The sequence below is a fragment of the Scleropages formosus genome, chromosome 20 (assembly GCF_900964775.1).
Source record: "Scleropages formosus chromosome 20, fSclFor1.1, whole genome shotgun sequence".
In the NCBI taxonomy this organism is placed as follows: Eukaryota; Metazoa; Chordata; class Actinopteri; order Osteoglossiformes; family Osteoglossidae; genus Scleropages; species Scleropages formosus.
In genome coordinates this window covers 1,258,988-1,265,412 of record NC_041825.1, presented here as the reverse complement: position 1 = coordinate 1,265,412, position 6,425 = coordinate 1,258,988, and the positions used below count along the sequence as shown (strand labels likewise).

At 45.2% G+C, this 6,425-nt stretch overlaps 1 protein-coding gene across 4 annotated transcripts in view; it reads left to right on the top strand.

Annotated features, from left to right (window-relative positions):
• Positions 1–610: 610 nt before the first annotated feature.
• Positions 611–6,425, top strand: part of svild (supervillin d) — a 56,186-nt gene continuing 50,371 nt past the window's right edge. For 3 of the 4 annotated variants that reach the window (XM_018728017.2, XM_018727992.2, XM_018728025.2), the window contains exon 1: positions 792–1,124. The gene's annotated coding sequence lies outside the window, so the exon portion shown is untranslated. Of the gene's footprint in view, positions 1,125–6,425 lie in introns of all 4 variants that reach the window. The other variant, XM_029246590.1, reaches the window with a different exon arrangement.

Below are 6,425 nucleotides of genomic sequence, written 5' to 3'. Positions count from 1 at the left end.
GTAAGTTTCTTGTTTTGAAAGCTCCCTCGAGCAATGCCTTTACCCTGCTACAGAGTAACTCTGAATACCCTGCTGCTGCAGACATGGGTAAATCACAGTAAAGCTGATGATTTACATCGTGAATCATGACCCCGGACAAAGCAAAGGTATCAGCTACATAAAAAAGGTCCATTCGAGTGACTGTTCATGGAAATGGTCCCGTTCCAGTCGTTTTCTCCTCACACACAGATACACGCAATTACACAATTATTCGTGTAAGGGGGGACGATAAGGGGACGAACACACACACACACACACACATCCAACTGCAGCGAAGGAGTCCGTGAGAAATAGTTTATTATCGATGAAGTTGTGTGTGTTTCGCAAAGAAGTAATCGGGACATGAACGTGTTACATTGACTAAGATGGGAGGCGGTCAGAAATAAGAGTACAGCGGCAGCCAAGTTAAGGCGCCGCTTTGTTATCGCTCACTCGCTCGCGCCCGTACCGGTGCAGTTCGGGAAGTACGTGCTCGCGCCAGGAAGGGCGGGAAGAGCGCGCGGCAGCACACAACACGTACGGCGCTGTGCGCGTGTTCACCCTGGCAGCAGGCTGATCTCATGCGCGCGCGCGGGCGGGAGCGAGCGAGCGAGCGAGCATACACACGAGCTGTGTGTAGTGAGTGAATTATAAGCCGTCCCCCGTGCAGCGAGTTCGCCCACTTCCAGACTGGTGTCTCTCGGAGGCGCTGCAATAGCAGCAGGAGGAGGAGGAGGAACGCGACGCGGAGCCGAGCCGAGCCGAGCCGAGCCGAGCCGAGCCGAGCCGAGCCGTTAAGTTTGTGCTCCTCTGTGTCTGTGTCACTATCCGCCTCAGACTCTGAGACTGATACTCAGTCACACACACCACCTTCTTTCTTTCTTTCATAATTTCTTTTTCCTCCTCCGTGTTTCTGTCCCTCGGCGCCGTTCCTTCTCTGCACAATCACGTTCGGAACGAAGAAAGAGCCGAAAAGCACAAGTTAGGAAGCCGAGAAGTGAAGTGTCTCTCGAGAGTCGATGTGAGCGAGGAGCGCCGCAGCTCGGCTCGAGACGAGTCGAGAGGCCGGCGGTGAATGAAGCGGGCGGGCGCGCGCTGGAGCACGGGTACGTACGTACAGCTGAGTGTAAATGACCGCGTTTACACTGCTCGATAATTGTTGTGCAGAGTCATTTGATTTGTCCAGTTAATGTTCGATTTAGCAGCTCTTTTTGTTATATAATTTCTTATTATATATAACATAAGGCTCGTGTGAACGGTCGTGTCCAGCGCTTCCGCAGGCGGGTAAAGTGAACTTCTGTCCTGTGTCGTGTCGTGTGTGTGATGTAAATAATCGTGTCCTTCGACGTGAAATCCTCCTTTCTCTGGGCCATTCCAGCAGCGCACACTTTCCCTTCCACACCTACATCCCTCGCTGCGGCTGTCTCAGGGATCATGATGATGACGTTCAGCGATAACTCTCACACTGTTTATTTTAACTTAGAAGAGACGGCGAACACTCGTCTCGACTCGAGCTTCGAGGAGGAGCACGAGAGCGGTGTGTTTACACTCTTTTTACCTGTGTATGTCCTCACTCGGCGCCGCAGTCCACATGGCTCTTGAATTTTGAGCTCTTCTCCCCTCTTTCATTGATGGGATTCGGAATTCTTTTTCTTTACTTCCAACGTTTCTCCCGCACCTTGATGTCGCATCTCACACGTGACACTGAACGGTTATATTTGAATGGTTTGTTGCTGTTTCTTGTGTACCTGTAGATCTGAAATCACATTTACATTATTCATTTATCAAGACACTTTCTCCAAAGCGACTTCCAACAGACTCGTGTGTAGTGTTGTCAACTCTCACACCTTATTCACCGCGGTGACTTACACTGCTAGATACACTACTTGCACTGGGTCACTCATCCATACATCAGCGGAACACACGCTCTTTCTCTGTCACTCACACACTGTGGGGGAACCTGAACAACATGTCTTTGGAGTGTGGGAGGAAATCAGGGCATCTGGAGGAAACCAGCACAGACACAGAGAGAACATGCAAACTCCGCACAGACTGAGTGGGGATCGAACCCATCTCCTCTCGCACCGCCACTCGCCGTGCCACCCAATGAAATAACTCTAAAGTGCAAACCGGCTTCAACTGATGCTTTTCCTCACAGAAGTTAAAGGAATAAATGAAAGAGGAGGAAAGGCAACAAGAAGCTGGATGCTCTCCTGTCCTCTGCTATCAGTGTTTGAGCTCAGTCTCCTTTACCTGTTGGAGGACAGTGAACAAATGTGACTTTTGAGCAGGCACTATTTTTTTCTCAAGTAGCACCAATCCAGCAGGTGGTTTCTAGCAGATGCATACCGTGTAGATGTCGTTCCCTCCTGACTTACTGATCGCAAATATTTATTATTCCCTGTTAAACGTCCTGCTTTACAAAGCTGCTTGGTCAGGTGCTTCTCAGCGTGGAGACCACAGAGCTCAAGTCTGTCATTTTCACAGCTGAGGTGCAGACTTTCCCGATTAAAAATCACAGGTTGCATCAAAGGAATTGCGGTGAAATTAGTGTTAGGCTGTGTACAGCACTGTAAAGGCAAAGCACTTTTGGTACAGTAAGACGAGCTTCAGTTGACTGTCAATTCCGTAACATTTGCAGCTGAGTGACACTGTGAAGTGTATGCAGGTGTTTTTGTTTTTACTGATGCTGCCTGAGTGTAAAAATAATAATGTGTTGTGCAGGAAGGTTGCATTTGGAAATTTGGAAATTACCTGCATTCTATACAACTTAATTTCAGGTCAAAGGTCTTCCGACTTGGCAACGTTCCATCCGAAGGAATCGCAGTGGCAGTCTTTGCTTCCAGACACAAGTTGTGTATGTGTGACAAACACTCGTGTATTCTTAACATTGATTACGAGTTCTCTGGTGGTACCCGATAAGACGTTCTGATCATTGCATGATGTCTGTTTTAAGGCTTTGATCGCCCCCCCCCCCCCCCCCCCCCCCCCCCCCAGTTAATACTGCCTGTTTGTTGTGAACTAAGACATGTCTGGTTTCTCCATGCCCCTGTGTTTTGAAATGAAACACAGCTATAGTTCCACTTACTGGAATTACCATGGTTTGAGTGAATTGCTATGTTTTCCCCAGTTCATGGTGCAGTTGGCAGCTCTGGTTCTATCCAGATCTATCCTATTATTGATTTTTCCTGTGTTTTTCTTCACCTTCTGCAGTTGAAGTGCATAGGTGTCCTAGTTTACGATTTCTGTGGGTTACTATTTGTGGCAACACTTTTTTCGAACAGTGGACAGTTGTAATTGTTTTTCTTATACATTTTATGAAGTCAGATATCATACAGATGGGTGCTGTTGAAAATTTCCCCATTCAGTGTGTGTAGTCAGTGACAGTGCCAACAAACATCTAAAAATATTAATGAAATTAAACTTACTATTTTTTAAATATTTCTTTATTTATGTGCTCATATGTTATGTGTGATAAACTGAAGAAGTAATACGATAGTTGAAAGTTCTGGTATTTTCCGTGACATTTACACAGTTTCTTGTGAAGCTGATAATGCAGATACTGCGCATTCCAAGTGTTCAAGCACAGATAACATTCAGCACTGAGTGGTTTCAATAATGAATATTATTGCAGCTGTGCTGTCTTTTCATGTTCGTGGCAGACATAAATATGTGGATTGCTGGCACATGAGCAGCTAAATGAATATTTAAGGTGTCATCTGTTGAATGACCTCAGTGTTACGGCTTCCCGGTTTCAGTTTGGATGTCATTGTCTTCTTTTACACGTTAAACAGCTCTTGGCCAATGCAGAAGGTAATTCATAGTACTGCTGACATTAACCAGTGTTAGTCTGGCTGTTGCCTTGGGCCACTGCACTCAGCTGTCCTTTAATACACACTGCATACTTACAGTCCATGTGCTGCGCTGGGATACACAGCTTGTGTTGTGGGAAGAGAGCTTGTTGTGAAGAGACACAAACAGATGACTGTGACACCTGCAAGAACCACTCGCACCACTCCACTGTAACAGCTGTCTTGTAAATGTGCACCTCTCAAATTATGGTATAGTTTGACATGCTTCAAACTGACTTGTAGTGCAGTGAAGTTCACTTTTTTGTGTGTGTCAGACAAATATCAGCTAGCATTGTTTCAGAGAGGTGACTTGATGTCTCAGTGCCTCATCTAGGGGTACAGTCGTTTTTCCTCTGCCGAAGTTAGTGAGAGGATGTCATTGAGTGGTGTCTGCTACAACATGTCTTCACCTCAGACATTTGGTGCTTTATCAGTAAAAGTTAAGCAATAGAGGGTAAGAAAGTAGTGCACTACCTGTTGTGTATTGCAGATGGGGGGGGAACAAGGGTGGGGGAGGAGTTTTAGCAGCAGAACTCGTGCCTTCGTGAGAAGGTGTAGCCGCGAGGTGAACGCAGTTTGAGCCTGCCAGGAAAGCCGAGGGAACGTGTTTCAGCAGATCGTAATGGAGGTAACAGTGATGGTTTTTGTTAAAGGTTCTTCCTGCATTAAGGACTCTGCAGAAAGGGTGTTTGGGTGTGTGGTACATCACCACTAACATCAGGAGTGGACAGTTCTGGTTCTCAGCAGCCTCTAGGCATGAAACTTTGGAAGAAATAGATTTCCACTTGAGACATCTGATGAGAGCGTATTGTAATGAGCACTGTAAAACATGGAGCTTATCCAGTACCCACTGGAGGCCCACACTGTGATTTTTACACGTCACAGTTCCTGTACTAAGTACACAACAAAGTTAGATGTAGTCGAACTCAACGTATGTCAGTTGTTAGGTACCTGTAAAGAACTGGTATGTAGATGAAAACCGTGCACAGAGGTTCTTGTTTGAACAGACTTGTGCTCGGATGATTGATCCACCTCGATTCTCGCTCATGGGAGGTTCTTGGAAAGGATGATTGGCTTGACCAGGAGGCCCCTGGGCTCTGTGTTCCTCCAGCTAGAGCAGTTAGTGTTTACCTATGAAACACTTACAGCCTTCTTTGCCAAAGCAATGGGCATCGTAAGCACAAAACCATTGGCTCCCATGTCTAGTGACCCTGAAGACCCACTTTAATTTACCCCACATAGCTGTTTCATCAAAGGTAGTCATGGATTTACTTCCCTTTGGTGAGTTAATGAGAAGGACCTGTATAAATGTCAGTGGTGACAAGTTGAACACCTGGCCAGTGTTTCCTGGGACACATGGAGGAAACAATATTTCACTGTATCACAAGCATGGTGAAAGTGGCAGTGCAACGAGCTGATCCGCCGCTTGGAAAGTGTTGCCCTTACGAGAGGCACTCATGCTGCGAGAAATGAATGGGTCCTGGTTCTTGTCACAGAGGTGTTTCTGAGCGAGGATGGAATTGCATTTAGTGACAGTGGTATGAATAGCTGTAAATTCACTTTTTAAAAAAAAAAAAAAAAAAAATTAAATCTATAATGCTAATGGGGAAGCAGCCACTGCTACTTGGACCCCCAGAGGATTTTTAGTCCCTTGCCTTTTGCTTAGGAGTCTCCCCAGTGGCTGGTTAGCTTACTTATAGCTTTAATAATAAATATATTAATTGTAGTAATTTTAATGTATAGCCAACTTTTTGTCTTATGCCTCTAATCCTTTCTTCAGCACTTTGTGTCACTGGGTGAGAAGGAAGAGTGCTCTATAAAATAAACTTTGAAATTGAATTGAAGCATCAAAGTGGAAGTCAAGGTCACCAAACAATAGGACTTTTCACCTTCTTGGTCAAGGGCTGTATGGGTATCAGTTCATCCCAGGTGGAATGTGTTCTGTCTTCTTAAAGTGTGTCACTGCGATTTCTCTATCATCACAAGACTAGATCAGAAACTTAGTTTTGATTCAGTGAGCCATGCAGACGGTTAACTGGTGTAATTTGTCAGTTTCTTCACGTTCATGGCCAGGATGTGTTGTCCATTATGCCATTTCCTTTTCACTGTAGGTGTAATTTGCTGGCTCGTTTATACTTGTGTTAAATAAATGTTTAACACTATGTATTATATTCTTGAATATGCTTTGCTTTTTTGTTTCATTAGTCCTGATGTGCAAAACAGTGGATATATGTACTGCATTACCTTTTGTTTGTTCTCAGTTTCGCACCTTTCTCCTCAGTAAATCGTACAGATTGTAACAAGCATCTCATGCATCACTGAGGAATAACTAACTTGCTCTCAAAGTGCGCATGGGGTGTGTGCAGAGGACAGGGCACGGTCGTCCCACATGGGAGTGAGGGGGGGGAGGTTCTGGGATGTGGGATTAGGTAGATTAATATGCCTTCTGGGCAGCTGGAATCAATTTTGTCTCAAGTTAGCAATCAACTTTACTAGTATAATGAAAACATGAGTTGTGTAACAACTCATTGCTGTACAAAAGAGAAATATTTTTGA